This window comes from Diceros bicornis, chromosome 21 (assembly GCF_020826845.1).
Source record: "Diceros bicornis minor isolate mBicDic1 chromosome 21, mDicBic1.mat.cur, whole genome shotgun sequence".
NCBI classification, from domain to species: domain Eukaryota; kingdom Metazoa; phylum Chordata; class Mammalia; order Perissodactyla; family Rhinocerotidae; genus Diceros; species Diceros bicornis.
Window position 1 is genome coordinate 15,864,306 of NC_080760.1, and position 21,672 is coordinate 15,885,977.

Below are 21,672 nucleotides of genomic sequence, written 5' to 3' on the forward strand. Positions count from 1 at the left end.
GATATAATTCACATATCCTAATATTCACCCATTTAAAATGTACAATTCAGTGGTTTTTAGTAGATTTACAGAATGGTGCAACCACCACCGCAATCTAATGGTAGAACATATTCGTCACCTCAAAAAGAAACTCCATATTAATTAGCAGTTACTCTCCATCCCTCCCCTAACTCCCTTCTAAGCCCTAGTAATCACTGATTTGCTTTCTGTCTTTATGGATTTGCCTATTCTGGATATTTCACATGAATGGAATAATACACGACGTGGTCTTTTGTGACTGACTTCTTTCACATAGCATAATGTTTTCTAGGTTCATCTATGTTGTAGCATGTATCAGTACTTAAGTCATTTTTATTGTTGAAGCATGCTCCATTTTATGGATATACCACATTTTATTTATCCATTAATCAGTTGATGGACATTTGTTTTTTTCCATCTTTTGCTATTATGAATAATGCTACTATAAACATTCATGCATAAGTTTTTGTATGGATATATGTTTTTATTTCTCTTGGGTATATACCAAGGAGTAGAATTGCTGGGTGGTATAGTAACTCTATATTTACCTTTTTGAGGAACTGCCAAACTGTTTTCCAAAGCAACTGCATCATTTTACATTTCCACTAATGTATTCTAATTTTTACACATATTTATCGACGCTTGTTATTATCTGTCTTTTTGGTTATAGCTATCCTAGTGGAATTGAAGTGATATCTCGTTGTGGTTTCTATTTGCGTTTTCCTTAATAACTAATGATGTTGAGCATCCTTCCATGTTCTTATTGGCCATTTGTATATCTTCTTTGGAGAAATGTGTATTCAAACCCTTTGCCCAACTTTTTATTATGCTACTTGAATTTTTATTATTGAATGAAAAAGCTCTTCATGTATTCTGGATACAAGTCCCTTGTCAGGTGTATGATTTACTAATGTTCCCTCCCATTCTGTGGATTGTCTTTTCACTTATTGATGGTAATATTTGCTGCAGAAAAGTCTTTAATTTTGATTTAGTACAATTTATCTAAATTTTTTTTGGTTGCTTGCTTTATATCTAAGAAACTATTGCCTAAACCAAGGTCACAAAGATGTACTCCTATATTTTCTTCTAAGAGTTTTATAGTTTTAGCTCTTACATTTAGGTCTGTGAGTTAATTTTTGTAGATGGTGTGAGGTAAGAGTCAAACTTCATTCTTTTCCATGTGGTCATTCAGTTGTCTGAGCATCATCTGTTAAAAAGACTTTTCTATCCCCATTGAATTGGGTTTGTTACATTAATTGTTTTTCAGATTTTAAACCAACCTTGCATTCCTGGGATAAATACTTGGTTATGGTGTATAAGCTTTTATATATGACTGAATTCAGTTTGCTAGTATTTTTTTGAGTAGTTTTGCATCTATATTCATAAGGGATATTGATCTGTAGTTTTATTTTTTTGTGATATCTTTGTCTGGTTTGGTGTCAGAGTAATTCTGGCTTCAAAGAATCAGTTGGAAAATATTACCTTGTTTTCTATTCTTTGGAAGAGTTTGTGAAAGACTGGTATTAATTCTTTAAGTTTTTGGTAGAATTCACCAGTGAAGCCATCTGGTCCTGGGCTTTCTTTGTGGCAACACTGTTAATTATTAATTCAATATCTTTCCTTGTTATAGACCTATTCAGTTTTTCTATTCCTTCTTGAGTTATTTTTAGTAGTTTGTCTCTTTCTAGGAATTTATTCATTTATCTAAGGTATGTAATTTGTTGGTATACAGTTATTTATAGTATTCCCTTTTAATTATTTTTATTTTTGTGAGGATAGGGAACTAAATCACTTGCTTTTAGCCTGAAGAACTCTCTTTATTTGTTTATTTTTCAAAGCAGGTCTGCTAGCAAAAAACTCTCTAGGCTTTCATCCACCTTTATTTCTTTATTTAATCTTCATTATTGAAACATAGTTTTACTGGATATAAGATTCTTGGTTGACAGTTTTTTACTTTCAGCACTTTGAATTTGTCATTCCATTGTCCTCTGGCCTCCATTGTTTCGGATGAGAGGTCAGTGTTATTGTTATTGAGATTCCCTTATATGTGATGCATCGTTTTGCTCTTATTGATTTCAAGATTTTCTCTTCATTTTTGATTTTCAACATTTTGATTCTGATGTATCTAGGTGTGGATCTCTTTGCTTTTGTTTTTTTTTTTTTAAAGATTTTATTTATTTATTTTCCCCCCAAAGCCCCAGTGAATAGTTGTATGTCATAGCTGCACATCCTTCTAGTTGCTGTATGTGGGACACAGCCTTAGCATGGCTGGAGAAGCGGTGTATTGGTGCATGCCCAGGATCTGAACCCGGGCCACCAGCAGCAGAGTGCGAGCACTTAACCGCTAAGCCACGGGGCTGGCCCTGGATCTCTTTGCTTTTATCTTCCTTGGAGGTTGTTAAACTTCATGGATGTGTAGATTAATGTTTTTCATCAATTTGGGAAGTTTTCAGTTATTATTTCTATGAATATTCTTTCTGCCTCTTTTTCACTCTGGTCTACTTCTGGTACTTCTATTATGAGTATGTTGGTGCACAAATGGTGTCCCACATTTCTCTGAGGCTCTGTTCATTTTTCTCCCTCTTTTGCCTCTCTGTTCTTCAGATTGCCTAACGTATCAATTTATCATCAAGTTCATTGATTCTTCTGCTAGCTTAAATATTCTATTGATCCCCTCTACTGAATTTTTCTTTTCAGTTATTATACTTCTCAAGTCCAGAGTTTCCATTTGTTTTTTTCTATAATTTTTATCTCTTTATTGATATTCTCTATTTGAAGAGACATGGTCATCACACTTCCTTTAATTTTTTAAGTATGATTTCCTTTATTTCTTTGAACATATTTAATAGTTGCTTCAAAGTCTCTGATATGTTCTACAACTGGGCCCCCTCAGAGGGGGTTTCTGTTTCCTGCTTTTTTCCCTGTGCTTCAGTCACAATTTCCTAGTTCTTTTCATGTCTCATTATTTTTTAACTGAATACGGAACATTTTAAATAATAAATTCTAGTAACTCTGGATACTGATTCTTCTCTCTTCTCCTCTTCCGTCCACTGGAGGTTGATGTTATTTTTGTTGTCTGTTTTGTCCTTTATTTGCTTAATGACCTGGTTGTACTAACTCTGTGAAGTCTATTTCTCCCTCAGTGTACAGATTCTGATGTCCCTGTTGAGTGCTTTTTTTCCCCTTTTTACTTTTAGTCTGGTTCCCTAGGAGTCACCCTTGGGTCTGTATAAGCCGTGTATTGGTCAACAGTTGTGCTTAGGTCCCCTTAGCCAGTTATATTTTAACCCTTTACTATTGGATGTTTATGTGGTTTGGGGGCTGTTATTAAAACTTAGGGAGTTAATATTTTTTCCCCAAGTTCAGCTAGGGCCTAGTACCTTGGAAATTCTCTCTCCTATCAATCTTGAGAGGGCTAAGCCTTGTGTACGCACATAGTCTTCCAGCCTACTAGGATGCATGTGATTTTATTATTAAGCCTGGCTTAATAATATTTTCCCTTGTGTCAGAATAGTTTATTTTTCAGCCAGTGTTTGGTCAGAGGCTGTGCTTAAGCCTCTTGTGCCAGTGAGGCTTCTGCCCTTTTTTGATTGATCTCTGTGCAGCTGGGGAAATGTTTTCAATCTGACCCATGTCCTGTTTTGATTGTTCCTGAGTACGAATATGTTCATAGCCTTCCCAACCCTCAGGGTTTACTGTGATCCCAGGAGGGTTTTTCTTGGTTATTTCTTTCTGTGTTTTTTTCCTGTTGAACTTCTGAGGTTATTTCTTTCTGTGTTTTTTCCTGTTGAACTTCTGATTGCTCTGCCATTTTACTTGTTGCTAGCAGAGTCATGAAGGTACCAGCAGCCCCCTTAATTTCTTTCTACCAAGTTCTCCATTGTTTTCAGCAACACCCTTAGGAATTCTCTATATTCTGTTCCAAGTAAAGTCACTACTCTGGGTAAGAACTGCAAAGCTCTTTATCCTCCTGGCTTGCCTCTTCCCTGGGAGAACCTCTAAGCTACTGCCCAGGAACTAGGCACAATATAGTGGCCTGCTTCTCCCACAGCAATATCCCTAGCAAGTGCTAGAAGGAGAGAGTAGATAGCTCCTGGTCTTTTCGGCTTGCCTCTCCCAACATGAGACCTCTGCCTATAAGTGAGCTGAGACAGTGGCGATTGGGGTCCCAGTATTCTCAGTGGCTACACTTGGAGTAGGGTTTCCACCATATGAGTAGGGGCTGGGTAGAGGAATGGGGCTTCAGTCCTCATGGAGTAGAGTGCCCATAGTAGAGTTTCTGTAACATGGAGCTGGGGATGGGAGAAGGAAGCAGGTCATGGCCCAAATACTACAGACTCTTGTTATTCTAACTCAGATTTAGTAGATTTTCTTGAATGAATGCTGCATGCCCTTAGGACAATTTTGAGAGACTTTAAGTGATTTTTTAAAAATAATTTTCCCAGTTAAATGTTTTGTAGAGGAGAAGATCTGTCAAGTTTCTTACCTCACCATTCTGAAAGTACCACTGGAATGGCCAATTTTGGTCTCTCTTAGGCTGCAAGAATAGGTAGTAGAGAATGGTCTCTCTTAGGCTGCAAGAATAGGTAGTAGAGTCCTCTAAGGTATTAGGGAACCACTCAACCTGGGTTCTATAGTGTCAACCAGGAGTTTTGTTCAACTGCCTTCTGTTATGCACTAATCTGTGTTAGACACCGGCCTATATATTTTTTTCTTTTTAAGCCCTCCCAACTATCTTAAAAGCTCTAGTTTTTTTTTTAAAGATGGGGAAACCAGACTCCAAGAGGTTAGGTAGTTTGCCCAGGGTACACAACTAGTAAGAGGCCAAGTTCTGGCATGAACAACTGTCAAACTCCAGAGTTTGTGCTTTTAGTCATTAGACTATATTGCCTCACATACAAAAATGTTAATGTTATTTTCATCTATGAGATTTCCCGTTTTAGCCATCCGGCTGAAGCAGATCTGTCTCCAAAGCTGCTAATACCTGTACTGTGAAGGCAAGTGTATTGGTGTCTGCACCTTCTTTTTCTCATTCCCATTTCTTTCTTATCCTCATTTCTCATTCTGTAACTGGGCCTGCTCTTCCCTGGCTGTCTGCCTGATACTGAAACTGATACAGTAACTGAGCCAAGTTACTGATTGCTCCTGGGGCCTTCAAAACCCTAGGGAAGTGAATTTTACTTGCTGGAATCTATTGTGGTGTTCCAAGACTCACTTTCACCCCACTCTTCATTCCATGGGGCTCAAAGTAGATAAACAGTTGTCTAGCAACTGGACTATTTTAAGCTCTGAGGAGATTGCAGAGTTAGGCTGGACCAGGTGTGGAAAAATTCTCACAGGAGGTAGTGTGAAGTCAGCATAAAGGGACCTCTAGATGCAGGTAGTGTGGTGCAGAGCTCATCTCCCAGGAACACCATGTCGTATCCTTGGTTTGGCCACCTACTAGTTATATGACCTCGGTCCAGTCATTTAATCTCCATAGGCCTTAATTTTGTCACCTGTAAAATGACAGAGGACTGGAATATGAATCTGTAGGGTCTCTTCCAGATTGGAAAGGCTGTGATTTTTATGAGAAACCACAAGGGATCAGTGAAACTAGAGTTCATGAGAGCAGGGTTCTCCCAGGTGTATGCTATGGAGCAGATTCCTCATATAACCAGAGGCGATTTTTTTTTTTTTAACTTTCCAGTTCTAGACTTGACTATTAGAGTATGTGTTAGTTTATTTGTGTGTCAGGGTTAGGGCACTGTGAGCTATATGTGGCAAGTTAGAAGAAGACACATATACAAGCAGGTCAAGTAAGATGAAATGCTGAGCAAAACTTAGTCTTAACAAGTAAGGCAGAAGAAAGTATAATCTCCAGTCAATCCTGAGATAACACAGCAGATATCAGATTTAAATAGACCAAGTAAAAGAATGAGAATCAGCAGCCAAATCTGGGAGAGACTGACAAATGGACGAGAAAGAGGAACTTGGGCAGAATGTTGTTGCTTTTCCTTAGTAGACACAACTCTGTGGGTCTTCATGATGCAGTCTCTGAACTCAACACAGCAGATTGCTGAGTACTTAGTAATTTTCTAAGGAGACTTACATCTCTATAGAGGTAATGGGCTTTCCCAAAATATTGTTACAAATTGTATACTTTATATCAGTTTGTGAGCTCCTCGAGGACTGGACTGAATCTTATCCATCTCTCTGTCCTCAGCACCTAGCAACATACTCCGTACATAGTAGTTATTCATTCAATGCTGGAGCAATAGTGCGTTTTTGTTCAGGTAGCTCTTTCCTTAGAGTATTAGTCACTTGTAAAAATTAAAAAAATAGTGCTTCCTTCTACATACTGATGATGTTATTGACTTATCGTCATTTGCTTAGATTTTTTTCTGATTATAGAATTAATATTTACATATTATAGAAAATACAATATTTTCATTATAGAAAATATATGCATAATATATAAAAATCATAAAAATCATCTGATCTTTTCCTCCAGAGTCATTGCTAACATTTTTATTTTTCCCTCTAATCTTTCCATATGCACATATATTTTTATTTTACAAATTTGAGATCAAACTGCATATATTTGTATCCTTTTATGTCGTGTATCATGAACATTTACCACATACTAATAAATATCCTTTGAAATAAATTTTAATGGTTACAAAATGCAAATATACCATGATTAATGTAACCAAAGCTCTGTTACTGGAATCTAGATTATTTTCTTCTTCCTTTTTTTCTCTTATTTTAAATAATGTGGCTATAAAAATCCTTTAATACAGAAGTAAGAATAGATTTTTAAAGGAGAGTTTTATACTTTTGATAAATATCAGAAAGGGAGAAATGACTGGAATATTCTAGGAAGTCTTAAGAGGGTGACAAAAAATAGTTTTGAAACTGCTCCTATACATATAAAAAATGCCAATAAGATTCTTAGAAATCATCTTTTCTGTCTTAATATTTTTAATTACTTAAAGTGTTAATGCAATAGAATATATATAACATTATAGATAACACAAATTATTTATAATACAATATAAACATATACTTAATTATTTAAAATTTTAATATAAATATTGATACTTTTAGGCTCTTGATACATTTTATTAAATTGTTTTCCAGAAAGATTGTACACATCTACTCTCCTACCAGCAGTGTATCTTAATGTTCTAATCCCTGCACCTTCATCTATATTGGATATTTTTTCCTAATCTTTGCCAATTTGATGGGCTAAAAGTGATATTTCATTATTATTTTACTTTTCCTTTGCTTATTGGTGAGGTTAATATTTTCATGTGTTTATTGGTTACTTATATTTTTCTTCTTTAAATTATCTGTTAATATTCCATTCCTCTTTTTCTATTGGTGCTTTAATGATTTTCTAATTGATGTATAGGAACTCATTACACAGTAAAGATTTAAATTCTTTGATTGTCGTTTGATTCAAATTGAAGTTTTTTTTAAGCTATTGAGATGGTCTGTATTGATCCATCACCTCCTTTTTCATTTCTTCTTACGAGCTTATTTATTTCTCATATTTGAGGAGGGCCCTGGAGATCAGTTAAAAGACTGTAAAACAGCAAAGTTGACTAATCGATGCTCCCTCTGTCCTATCAAAGTGTTCTAAGAACCTGAGCTGTTTAGCTCAGTTTACACAGACTTTTGAACATCGACCTCATAGTTTGCAGATTGGTGGCGACTTGCTCTTAAAACTGCACTTACAAACTTAAGGTCCCAGTCTTGCTGGACTTGGATTTTGAGGTGTGTGCACTGATTGGTACTTCTGCTGGTTCATGTCAAAGTGTACGTATTTCATGGCTTTTCTTTATGAAAATGATTTAGGAATGGGAGGAAGAAGAGGTAGAGACAGCACTAGACTGGGCTTAATGTGTAGCTTTGACTGGTAGTTACTGTTCAGTTGTGGAACCACTCTAACTGGTTTAACGTTAAAGCAGACATGGGTATATTACAGGATTTCAAATGGTTTAAAGAATCATTGAGAAAGCTAATGATGCACACTTTAACTTGAGCTTTTCAGGAATGAATTTGGGAACCATTCTGTAGAACCGCAATACCAAGACAGCTATTGCCTTTCCTAGATTAAGCAATGGCCTTTATCAGAAAGCTGCTCTACAAAATCCAGACATTTCCGCAATTGTGCTTGCCTTTGAAACAATAGAAGCAGTAGAAAGTAGCCTCTACCTAATTTTTGCCTTCCAGATCTTGTTCAAGTGCATAAAATTGGTGACACGTAAATTACTTCTAGAACCCTCATTGTAGGAAGTCTCAAAAATGTAGTTTTTAGGTTTTTAGTCTTTATAGACAGAAAGACACATTTAAAGGAGGTTGGAATGGATGTTGAATGCCAATTGTCTATATCCAACACAATGCTCCTTTCATTATGCCTCTTAACAACGATATGATATGAACTTTCTTGCATAAATAAATAAATAAGTAAAAAAGACAGCCATTGGTTATGTGGTAGAAGTAACACCACCAATAGCAATTTGATCCTCTTGTAGCTAATGGATTATAATGGATTTAATAGTATTAAAAAGAATATAAGGAGACTAATCATGAAATGAAGTGGAGGTGTGTCTCCCTGGGCATCCCTGGATTGAAGAGGAATATTCTAGGTTGATTGTCAAGTTTTCATATAAATTAAAGTGGGTTCTCTTTCATATGTTCTACTGTTTCCCCCTTATCTATTTTGCATGCTTCTCTTTCCTGGGCCTCATCTTAAATGTTGGCATTTTCAAAGGTTTCTGCATATAAACATTCTCCTTAAGTAATATAATCCAGTCCCATAGCTTTAAGTATCACCTATATACTTATGACTTCTAAGTGTATATATATGTCCCTGACTTTTTTTTTTTTTGTACATTGCATTTATTGCCCAGTAAGGGACCTGATGTTCCACAAAACATGCAAAGAAGATACAACATAAAGTGTTTATAGTTTAGATCAAAAACAAATGTTGTCATTTAGTCTCCTGGTATACAGTAGGTACACAATAAATCTTTGTTGAGAAAATATTAGCTCTAACCCCGATCCATAGTCTCTCACCATCACTATGTTATACAGTCTGAGAATTAATAAGGAAATTAAGGGTCATTTTATATAACCACTAGTTCACATCATTATGGCCAAATAATGTTGAACTAAATAACTTAGAGGACTTTCTCCAGGTAGATGCATCTATAATTACAGACAAGAAAATGAGGAAAAAAGAAAACCTTGCCATTTTTTCCACGTAAAGTAGGCAGCAGGAGTAATGATGGCTAATGGTCTTATTCCTGTGTGTCTAGTAAATCATGATCACAGACTATGGAGACTTCTTACCAATTCAGGGGGTTTAGACCGATGTTTCTTCTAGGTGCCTAAATTGTCCCTGACTTCTATCTGCATTTCCAAGAACTACTGGACATCGTGTGAGCCCCATAAACTCAGCATCTTGTCTCTCCTGTGTTTCTCATCTTCATTAAGGACATTGCCATCCATCCAGGCACCCACGCTTGGAGCCTCTAAGTTCTGCTAATATCTGATATGGTATCTTGCTTTCATGTTTTTGTCCCCTGCGTGGAATTAAAGATTTAGTTCAGGTGTCTCCTCCTCTATGGAGACTTTTTCTGTGCTTGCTCATCCTTAAAGAAGTGTCAACCTCTTCTTCCTTTCTGCTTTTTCTGTACCCTATACATGCTCATATCATAAGCATTTCTCTACTAGATAATAAGCCTCTTAGAGTCAGAGATCCAAGTTTCAGTGGTTCTCAGCTGGGCACAGTTTTGCTCCCCAGAGGAAATTTGGCAGTGTCTGGACACATTTTTGATGCTCATGACTGAGGCAGGGTGCTACTTGCCTTTAGTTGGTAGAGGCCAGGAATACTGCTAAACAGTCTGCAATGTACAGAACAGCCCTCTCCTTTCCCCTCAACAAACAATTATCCGTTCCAAAATGCCAGTAGTGCCAAAGTTGAGAAACTCTGCCCTAGTCCTTAGCATAGTGTCTCATACACAGAAAAGTTTCAAGAAATATTTGTTGAGTGAGTAAGTCTTTCCATTGATCTTGCTCCAATATTCAGTTGGTCACCAAGCCTTAAATGTCACATATGACTCCTTTTTTCCATCCTCACCGTCACATCAGAGTTCAGGAGCTAACATCTCCTGCCTACAGGGTTTTAATCACCTCCTAACTCATATTCCTGATTCCAGTCTCATTTTAATCAATTTCCATACTGCTGCTTCAATTGTCTTTGTAAAATATGGATCTCATTATGTCATTCCCTTGCTTAAAATTTTTTCATTGCTCAGGGTATAGTTTCAATTCTTATGAGCTTTTAAAAAGTGACCCCAGGCTATGTTTCTAGGCTCATGTCTAGTTCCTCCCTAGCCACACATCTTATGCTTCAGCCACACAGGCCTAACTGCTCTTGCCTCGACAAGTTCATACCTCCTTGCCTTAAAAGCTGCTTCCTGGACCCCTGGCTAACCTAACCCTAACCCTAACCTTAATCCTGACCCAACCGAACCCAACCCTTCTCTGCTTAGAGAATTCCTACTCATTTTTAAAGACTCATTTAAAATGAATCTTTCTCTAAAGTCTTTCTTGAACCCAAACTAAATAAACTTAATTGTTCTGGGATCTCTATTCTCGTAGCACTTTGTTTGCCTGTATTATACAATTATCGCAGTTCATTATAGTTTATTATTCACATGGTTATCTCTTCCTGAGAAACTGTGACATCCTCCAAGGTAAAAACCACGTCTTGCTTATCTTTGTGTCTCCTTTAGCACTAGGCACAGTGCCTGGTATATAGTAGATACATGTTAAATATCCACTGATCTGATGAGTAGATTGTAGAAATATCACACATTTAAAAAGGATATTTACAAACTCATTCATACTCGAACAAGCTTCCTTTGGCCTTATGTGATTTCCGTAGGTCTTTTGTGTCCCTATCATATCCACCTAGCAATAAGTTTTGGTTTGCTTCTGAAGTGAAGGCACATAGGAAAGAGGAGGATAAATGAACATCAGTCAAATCATGATTCGCCGCAGTCAGTTCTTTCTGAAAACTTAAGCAGCACGGATCTGAAAGTCTGGAAAGCTGCACTTTAAGCTTATTCCAAAGTCTCACTGTATTCATCTCGTAGGAACCTAAAACAGCTTTCCTGCATACTCCTAGCACATGCACCAAAGGAAGACATTCCACAGCCAATACTTTCAATCCGTTTCTTAGTGAGGTGCTAACTAATTTAGGCATGAGGTCCCATCATCAGATAATTAGTTATTTGCACCTGTCCTCTTCTCCTCCTTTGGCTCATCAGGGAAACAGCATTTTCACTGTTTTTTTTCAGGGCTTAATCTTTGTCTGATGTTTAATCGCAGTATGAGCAGAAGTGCTCTAGAGAGCCTGTATCCATAGATGATACTTGGAGTGTGGAGGTATGGGATCAGCTGAAGGATCTGATTCCAAAGTTTCAGAGGTTGCAAATTCCCATCAAGTCAGAAATGGGAATGAGGAGGAAGGGGGCAAAGGAACTCCCATTTATTGACTGCCTGTCTGTTATATGCTGGTCATTGTGCAGTTTCTTTTACTTACCTTGTCTTTCGAGATAGGTATTCACACTTCACAGATGGCAGCTCCGGGAGGTGTAGCACTCTGTCCGAGGTCACACAGCTGATGGGTGGCAGAGTCTTGCCCCAAGTCATGCCTTCCCAATAGCCTTCCCTCTTTGCCTTGTCTCTTGGTGGCTCTTTCTGCTTACATCTTTCAGGTATTCCATTTTCCTCTTTGCTGTTTCCTCAAAAATGGGGCCACCACATCTATCTCCTATGTGCCTTCACACTCTCACACAAACACAACTTGAAAAGCACAAACTATAAGACAAAAACGTTATTGAATTTGCATCAGAATAAGAACTTCTATTCAATGAAGGATACCATGAACAAAGCTGTTAGACAGATGGCAAAATGGGAGAAGATATTAACAATGTCTAAAATTGTTATGAGATTAATACGTAGCCTGTGAACTATTGGAAATCAACAAGAAAAAGACAGTAACCTAATGGAAAAATGGATAAAGGCTCTACATAAGCAGTTTGAAGATGAGGAAGCCTAAAAGCTAACAAGTGTATAAAAAGATCTCAAATCATTAATAATCAGAACAATGCATATTTTAAAAATAATGAGATCATTTTACAGCAGAGATGTAAAATGTGTTGGCAGGGCTGTGAGGACATAGGAACCCTCATGCATGATTGGTGGGCATGAAGCATTCCAGAGAGCAAACTGGTAGTATTTAACCAACTTAAATATATTTTCATACTCAATGACCCAGTAATTTACTTCCTTGGCATATTTCCCAAAGAAATTGTCACACAGGTCCCTAAGGGGTACATATACAAGGATAATTATGGTAGTCTTATTTCTGGGGGTAGGGTCCATCTGGAGGTTCATCACTAGGGGAGTAGACATGTAAAATATGGTGGATGCCCCCCAGGGAATGTTATACAGAAGTTGGAAGCAACAGACTAATATATGTATAGCAACAAGGATGGATCTTACGTACATAATGCTGGGTAAAAAAAATTAAAAAGTAGAATGAAATACATAATAAAATTGCATACATATAAATACAATTTTGCATGCACACAGAATAATATTTCACATTTTATAAGAAGACATATAAGCAAAAAAAATCTTAGAATGGTTGCCTATTTAGGACATGGAGTAGAGATGGGAATGAAGAATGGAGATAAAAGAGAATAAATAAATTTTAAAAACAAGCAAATAAAACAAAAAGACTTGCCTTGAATAGGCCAGTGATGATGATGTACTATGAATTGAGGAGTATAATTAACCCAGCACTCTGCCTCTGCTGTTAAAAACAAAAATTCTCTTCTCTGTCGACGAGTCATGAGGTTAAGGTAGGTGTTTTGGTAATCTGTTGTTTTCTCCAAGAGGAAAGGAGGCTACTTCTCTTACCCTTTAAACATTGTCCAGTTCCCTCTTCACTCATAATCTTATGACATGCATTTAGATTTATGCTTTATGCAATGTAAAATCTTTACTTTTTACTTATATGCTTTTAGTTTTCATATAATGTATATTTTTGCCATTGTTGTCTTCTTAGTTTTGAAGCTACTGGAGGCAGAGATGATGTCTCTTTTCATTTGCTTTGTATAGCCTTTGGTATAGTCAAACCTTTAGATCACATTAGTGATAATTCCAATGTTTAATTTTATGGAAAATCTTCCAGGAAGAGGTTTTCTTTTCAAATCCTAAAAGTATGGATATTGTTCCCTGGAGACTTGATGATGAAATAGTGTAGGTTGATAGTACCCAGGTATCCTTTTTAATAAACACCCTTATCCAGCTCACATTTCATCCCTTCCTTTCCTTTAGCAAATCTGACTCCTTTTTTCTAACAGAAAACATCATTGGTTAATAACTGTAGGTTTTTGATAGCTGCTGTTGTGGGTCAATCTAAGAAATGTGTTCATTAATCTAAAGATTATAATTAGTATTGGACTTAATCATGTAGAACTAGGAAAGTTAGATATTTCTTCTTGATAGTTGTGATTCTCTATTTCTCTTTCTTTTTGTGTCTCTCTTTATTTACTCTGCTTCTCTTTCTGTGTCTCCTTCTCTGTACCTCTCTCTACTACCCATCTCTGCCTTTCTCTCTATTCCTCTCTTTATCTCACTCTTTCTCTCTTTCTCTTTCTTTGTTTTGGACCCTGTCTCTTTATTTTTGTCTCTTTTCATTTTCTACCTCCTTGTTTCTGGTTCATAGCTTCAGCAACAGGGTAGTGCAAGGCTGAAGTATTTGCAGCTCTGTCAAGTTCTTGCTCTAGATGTAATTGGGACTTCTGTCTTTCTCTTAGTCTGTAAAGTCCTCTTTGACAGCCTCATTGTATTCTTAGAATTACAGTCACTTGAAGCAAGCTGATGAGTGTATATTTTTTTCTCTTACAGCAGTAAAGAGAAATTTCGTCATGCATTTTACGCTGGAAGTGCTTTCTTAAGAATCAGTGTCATTTTGATGGCTGTTGGGAAAATGCATCAATAATATCAATTAGCTGAAGGCACTTTGATTTCTCCAGGGGAGCTCAATAGGCCAAGGCCTTATGGGACTCCTTACTTTCTTAATTTTCTTTGTCTTGAAAAATTGCAGGTAAATTTTTCAGAAAGTTTCAGAACTTTGTATCATCAAATTGAAACTTTTTCTGAAGAAAACATTGAGAATATTTGTCTTCTTTAGAAGGAGATGGCTTAGAGGTTTAGGTCACTGGTAAATGCATTGGATGCTCAAGGCCTGATTGACAAAGTGGGTGATAAATAAACCATTGACACCACATGACATCCATACAGTAGTTTTGAAGGAACTTAAGGGTGAAATTCTCGAAACTTTGTTAAATTGTGTTTAACCCTTTGTTAGTTGCCATTGGGCCCAAAAATTGTCAGATTTTCCTTGGGTCCACCTTCCATAGGAATTCTTCCAAGAAGAGCTTGAAAAGTACATTTTGTTGGTGATTGTTACTTCTTCTTTATTTCATACCATATTATACATGATAAGGTAACGTGTAAGGCATTTCTGAAAGATGCATATTGATAACAAATTGGAGGGAAGATCATGTCTGAATAATGGGAGAAACATAAGATAGGGCCAGATTGGATTTATACCCAGTGGGAACTATTGCACACTTACAAATAAGGGAATTTTTGGATAAATGTTTTCCAGAAAACATTCTTTTGGCTCTGTGACAAATGGCTGGGAAAGGAGAAAGACCAGAGAGAGTTCAGATTTGAGGGACTAACAGTTTGTTCTAATGGCCTCAGAAATGGAGAACCAAATATTATTAAATAAAAATCAGTTAATACATTTTGGATATAAGAGATGAGTAATGGGAGGAATCAAAGATTACAAAGCTTTCAAGTCTGCATTAGTAGAAAAGCCATAATGATATCACAGAGAGAAAGAGGAAGGCTGGGGAGGGAAGTTGGCTGAAGATGGTGGATAATGGGTTTAGTTTTTAATACACTGACCTTTTGAGGTTGATTCCATAGAAAGCAGTCATGTCCTCTTATACGGTGTCCACCAATGCTCCAAAGTGATAACAATGAACCAGGGTAGTCACTGATCCCACCCATGTGACATTTCTTATTTTCTTCAGTTAAATTTTGCCAACTATTGAGTCCTCTGTTGATACTGCCACAATAGTGATTCCTGTATACTTATTTGACAAATCACTGTACTATGAGCTTTATTCAGACAAGGGATACCTATAAGCTCTGTTTCTCCAGCCCCTAAGGTAATACCTGCCAATGGTTATTGCATTGGCATGCCCTGTATGCCCAGCACAGGGTTAGGTAGCAACGATACACAGATGGATCAAGCAAGGAGAAAGCACTAGTGTAAGTAAGATGGGAACATGGAGAAGAGAAGGATTATTTCTCTCTGGGAGTTGAACAACCTTCAGAGGAACATGACATTGAAGGATGAAGGGTTCACTGGGACTAAGGGAAAAAGTGTATTCTTAGGAAAGAAGAGAGCAAAGGCATGAGGGTATGAGAGTGTAAGATGTACTTGCCCAATGACTGGAGGAGCAGGTTCATGGAAGTAAGTGGATGATGATAGGACTGGAAGGGCACAAAGGTAGATGCAGAAAACCTTGCTAAGGTTGTCTTATGTATTCCTACATTTCTTAGGACAGAAATTATTTCTAGGGTGAGGAAGGAAGGGGAGGGAGATTACATGGTAGCCTAACTTGATATCTCTTAGTAGAAGCATAGAGAACTAGGAATAAAGAGTTTTGAGTTTTAATCTTTGCTACTAACTAATGTGATCAGGACAAAATTATAAAAATTCTCTGAACTATCTGGGATCAGTTTCTATGATAATTATAAATATTATTATTAGCATAATTTGTATTTGATATGCAAATTCCTGAGAGTTTTTTTTAAAGTAAGATATCTAGTTTTTTTGGTTTTTAGAAATCTAATAAACCAAACAACAGCTCATACTCTCATGATCACATAGGATCAATGAAATAATTTTCAGTCTCACCTACATAGGCAACTGTTAACCTCATTGCCTACTAATGTCCCCCTCCTCCTTCACGCTGCCATTTTGTAAACTATCTTGTCAGTCTTACTATGATCCAAATGACTTTAAAGCTAATGCAGCTTTTAGTGACAAAACTAATTATTTGCAAAAATTATTTTCTTTTCCTTTGTTAATTCAGACTGCCATATTGTGCAGCATCTGAACCTTACCTTTCAAGTGTACTTTCTCTACTTAATTTCAGGGAAATTACCACAAAACATTCAGTGCTTTGTTTTCTGAGAAGGCTCTTGGCTCTCTCTCTCAGTTCATGGAACAGGACATTTGCCCTCAGACTTCATTTATGCATTATTTTCATCCTGAAGAGCATTTATTAAGCACTTATCTGTGGGCACTGTGAGTGATATACCTGGTCTGAACAAAAACTAAACAGCTAATGATGTGCAAGCAGGAAATATAAGTTCCATACAGTTTTTTTAAAATAATATTTTCTCGATTATAAAGGTAATGCATTTCTTTTCAAATGTGAAAATTTGTTATATAAAGAAAAGCACAAAGTAGGAAAATAAAATCACATGAAAACCTGTTGCCCAAAAGTAAAAGCTATGAACATTTTGGTCTGTATTCATACTCTTATTTTCTGTACATTTTGAATGTTTATATATGTTTACAATATATTATGAACATTTCTCCTCTTTCTTCCAGAACCTGGCTTTGAGGTTGAATCCTGATTCAATCACTGATTGGCAATGTGACCTTTATCAAATTATTTAATCTTTCAAAGGCTCTGTTTTGTTTTCTGCAAAGTGGGGATAATAATAATGTTTACCTCATAGGGTTAGAGTCAGGGAAAAATGAGATAATACATTTAAAGCATTCAATGCCTGGCACATAGCATTTAAGTTATGTTATATGAGTTCTTCATTATTGGATATTCCAGTTATTTCTATTTTTTTTTTCTGTATGTAATTTTTGCTAAGCTACATGACACAGTTGGTGTCATCAAGTTTCTTACCATTCAGTTATTGATCTGTATGTCCAGTTCAGTTACAAAAAGAATTGCTGAGCCAGACTCTGACCCCATTGTAGTTTGTCCCAGGTGGAAATTTTTCCATTGATTTCTGAAATTTGGGGCTTCTCTCAGTTGTTCCCTTCATGTGGATTTGGTCACACCATATGACCCCACTTTGTTGCCATGGGGTTGTTTCTGTAGTGATGATACTCTCTCATAGGCTCTTTACAATAGGACTTGGTAGGAATGATCCTGGCTGGATGGGGCTGGTAACAGAGGTGCACATGACCTTCTGGGTGGATCTAGAGGCTGAATCTGAGTCACCTCTGGCAATGGGGTCAGCCATAGGATTTTATATGAGTGGCCACCAGGTCTCTTTTAAACAGGGTGCTGGAGTCTAGGGATGGAATCAAGTTGGGATTTAGGGGGAGAGTCATCCCAGCACGAGGTGGGATAGACGAGATGAGGCTGTGATGAATTTTGCTGCTGTTTTAGCTGGAGATACTGGCTCAGCAGCGTCTTTGTCTTCATGTGCCTGGATGTCTTAGAGTCTCACACTACTCCTCCCCTACCCCAACTTATATATTTTTTGAAAATATAATAAAAATGAGATAATATTTAAGTTTAACAAAACTTTGAAAGTTTGACTCTAGCAAAATGCTATGGAGCAGCAGAAAGTCTAAGTGCTACCAGGAGTACAAGTTGCTACTGCAACCGCTGTAGAGAGCTGTTATGCAAACAAGCGTGTCCTGATTCTAGGCACACACCCTAAAGAAACTTTCACACAGTACTTAAGGAGACCTGTATGAGAATGTTTACTGCAGTGTTGTTTGTAATAATAAGAAATTATTATTATAGGAGAATGAGTAAATCAATTGGAGCAGATTTATACAATGGAATACTAGAAAGCAGTTAAAATGGATGAACTAGAGTTGCGTGCATCAGCCTGAATTAATCTAACAAAGCTGAGTTTTAAAAAGTGAGTTGAGGAGTTATAGGTACATATCATACAATTTATATGAAATTAAAGAACATGTGAATAATGCTATATTTGTATATTTATATATAGTGAAGGTATAAACACATGCATAATTTGAACACCATGTTTAGATTATAAGCATTTTCTATGGAGAAAAAAGAGAATGAGATGGAGGAGATAAAATATCACAGATATGTATTCATGGATATTTATTTAAGGAAAAAAAGAACTGAAGCAAAGATGGCAAAATATTAAGACGTAAGGAAGTTGAAGTATATTCTAAATTATTTCTATTTTTATATGATTAACATGTTTCATGATTTATTAAAATGGGGAAAAGGAGGCAGAGGAAGTTAATATACGACCACAATAAAGAGAAATTCTAGCAACACAAGGGAAAATATCTGTATCACACTCCTGATTCTTGGTCCCTGTTCCCTTTGCCAGAGAAAAACCACTCTTAGCAGTTGCCCATTAATCCTTCCCATGACAGTCTATGATATAGAAGCATATTGTATATTCATTCCTTTTCTACTTGCACAGTTAATGCTCTTTGCTCTTTTCACTGAACTATATATATTTTGGAGATCATTCATCCTATAATTTCTGACAGTTTCTTTTCAAGAAACTTTTGCTTCATGAAGGTAAGTAAGTACAACCATAGTTTCTTTAACACTCAATTTTGGAATCACTGATATAGAGTACATAGGATCAGTTTTGGATACTAAATTGTACAGACACATTGTGCTCAGACCCAGAACAACCTTGAAAACAAAGTATATTTATATTCAGATTTGAAAGGCTCTTTTCCCATTTCAGTTTGCCAAACAGTTGAATATATTAAGATCAGGACAAGAGACAGTGTCAGGGTAAACATATGTGAGGGGTTCACACCTGTCAAAGAAAAGTGCACTCTCTATTGCCTTGGGCTGGGATTGGGTGCCATTGCTACTTTTACACTCACTCTGCTGGCACCATGATTGCGTCTTGGATTGCTGTTGAATCCGGATAATGTTAATTTTGTTTTCATTTGTATTCTATTCAGTTTTACCAAACTAAGTGTTTATTCGTTACTGATTTTTTAGGAAGGTTGGTAAGATTGTGACAATATAGGTATATTTTATGAAAATAGAGGAAAATCTCCTTTTAAATTACCTAAATCTTCTTTTGAGCTAAAGAAAGAAAAATAAAATTCATGAAGTAGTGAAGTGGGGCTCAGTAGTTGAGCTGCAGCCTCCAGGTGTCTGGCCTGGCTTTGGGAGTTTGTTGTGGGATCACAGTGAGCCTGGATACACAGCGCATTGGAAGTCCCTGAACCTTGTCATCAGAGTTTGGCTTACAGCCCTCTCCTCTCAAAGATGGAGGCTTCTGGCATTTCTGATATTGTTTTCTCTTCCTGTCCTTGCTTAGAGAAATCCGATGTATTTTTGCTACAATTCTCTAGAGCTGAATTTGGGAACATCAGAGGACAAACTCCTCATGCAAGGCCTGTGGGAGGAAAGGTGCCCTCTTTTTCTTTTTTTGTGAGGAAGATCAGCCCTGAGCTAACATCTGATGCCAATCCTCCTCTTTTTTGCCGAGGAAGATTGGCCCTGGGCTAACATCCGTGCCCCTCTACTTTATATGGGACGCTGCCACAGCATGGCTTGACAAGCAGTGCGTCAGTGCGCACCTGGGATCCAAACCGGCGAACCCCGGGCCGCCAAAGCGGAGCGTGCACACTTAACCGCTTGCACCACTGGGCCGGCACCAGGAAAGGTGCCCTCTTTATCAGTCTAATTATAGTTCAAATACCCCCTGTTTACTTCTTCGTGGTGCCCATAAGACGCGGAAAGGACAGGAGCTTAGAAGTTCTAGGCAGGAGTCCTTTGTCCTTATGCTTTTCCAGGGTCTCATGGTGGTCAAGATTCTTAACTTCTTTGAGCTTTAGTTTCCTCCTTTTCAAAAGGGGCCAATAGTAGCTACTTCAAAAGTATCTAACAGCCAGTGTGGCCTAGCTGTCAGCCAATCAGACAGATGCCATCCACATGTGGTAACGGTGTCCCTGATACTTACTGGCTGAATATCAACTAGGACTATTTTATGGAGTTGCCGTAAAGGTAAAATAGGATCGTGCATATGAATATGGTTTGAAAACTGCAAGGGGGTACATAAATCTGTGCTATTAATGCAAAATACATGCATTGAGCAGTCATTTGAGAAGTGCTTTGGGCTGTTTGACCAAAAGATTCTTTAATGAGAATAAAGAATTATTGCCCCACAGTTTTAGCTTATTTACAAAGCAGTTTCCTATCAAGTTAAACATATGCTTATTATACTACCCAGCAATTCCACTCCTAGGTATTTGCCCAAGAGAAATGAAAACATATGCCCACAGAAAGGCTTGTATGTGAATATTCATTGTAATTTTATTCATAATAGCTAAAAACTGGTATGGCTCACATGTCCATTACCTGGTAAATGGATAAACACACTGTGGTGCATCCATATAGCAGAACACTACTCAGCAATATAAAGGATTAGATGACTGATGCACACCACAACACCGATGAAAATCAAAAACATTATGCTGAGTGAAAGAAGATAGACATAAAACGTTACATACCATGTGATTGCATTTACATGAAATGCTATAAAAGGCAAAAGTTTAGTGACAGAAAGAAGATCAATGGTGGCCAGGAGTCAGGGATGAGAGAAGGGATTGACTGCAAGAGGAATGAGAGAACTTTCTGAAATGATGGAAATACTCTATATCTTCATTATGGTGGTGGTTACGTGACTACGTATATTTGTCAAAACTCATTGAATTGTATGCTGAAAGTTGAGCAATTTTATTGTATGTAAATTATACCTCAATAAAATGCTGATTAGGGGCTGGCCTGATGGCGTAGCAGTTAAGTGCGTGGGCTCCGCTTCGGTGGCCTGGGGTTCTCGAGTTCGGATCCTGGGTACGCACAGACGCACCTCTTGTCAAGTCATGCTGTGGCGGTGTCCCATGTAAAGTAGAGGAAGATGGGCACGGGTGTTAGCCCAGGGCCAATCTTCCCCAGCAAAAAGAGGGTTGGCATCAGATGTTAGCTCAGGGCTAATCTTCCTCACAAAAAAATTTAAAAAAAAAAGCTGATTAAAAAATTGAAGTAGGTAAAAATAGTTTGCTTGCAAAAAATTACAAAATGTAATGTTGAAAGAGAAAGGATGGACATTCTATTACAAATCAAAATAGATCCCCTATAGTTTGTATATTTCAGTTTCCACTTTTGAATAATAAAGATGGTGATCTTTTACAGGTTAGACACCATGTCTTACACACTTTTTATCCCCAGTGCCCAGCACATTGCTGTGGTCAATAAATGTTTGAGAATGAATGAATGGGAGTGCCTCAAGGAAATGTGGTGAGGTGGTGTGAGATTGTGAAAAGAATGGAAAAGAAGGAAGACCTCGTTGAATCCTAGATCTAAATATCTAGGAGTTTAGAGTAACTTTGGACAAGTTGTTTAATGTGTCAGCCTCAGCTTTCTCTGATAGAAAACGAGGGAAATGGTCCTATCTACTGGATAGGATTGCTGTGGACATGAATAAGAGGATGTATATGAA

The 21,672-nt window shown here is 37.2% G+C and overlaps 1 protein-coding gene across 1 annotated transcript in view; it reads left to right on the plus strand.

Moving 5' to 3' along the window:
* The window catches only part of CPQ (carboxypeptidase Q), a 465,359-nt gene that overhangs the window by 99,605 nt on the left and 344,082 nt on the right, over nucleotides 1–21,672 (plus strand). The gene's annotated exons all lie outside the window — the stretch shown is intronic.